This window comes from Ipomoea triloba, chromosome 16 (genome assembly GCF_003576645.1).
Source record: "Ipomoea triloba cultivar NCNSP0323 chromosome 16, ASM357664v1".
Taxonomy (NCBI): Eukaryota; Viridiplantae; Streptophyta; class Magnoliopsida; order Solanales; family Convolvulaceae; genus Ipomoea; species Ipomoea triloba.
The window spans coordinates 13,298,123-13,298,518 of record NC_044931.1 but is presented as its reverse complement, the minus strand read 5'-3'; positions in this window follow the sequence as shown (position 1 = coordinate 13,298,518).

Genomic DNA, 396 nt, shown 5'->3' with positions numbered 1-396 from the left:
TAAAAACAACAAGTGAATTGAAGTCAAAACGTTGCGAATATTCCAAAGATAAAACACAAGTCAATATCAACCGTTTTGCCCTCCCTAGCGACGACGCCATTTGATTTACTGCTGTTTTGTGGTTGTTAAAATAAAAGATTGTTGGGGTTACCCCGGGTTGTGTCGGCATCTAGGGAGGTCAAATTAGAAGTATTGACAAGTCTTTAATCAATGGAATATGTAGCATTTACTCATTCGCGTCATTGTCACAAAGTATCAAAGAATATTGAATGAATGAATGTTGTAGTAAACGAGATACAAAGAAAATTGTTTAAATCAATAAGGAAAGTCTAGGAAATGAATTTCTAGTGAGCCATGATGCATCATAGTGTGTTATGGTCAATGAAAAATTGCATT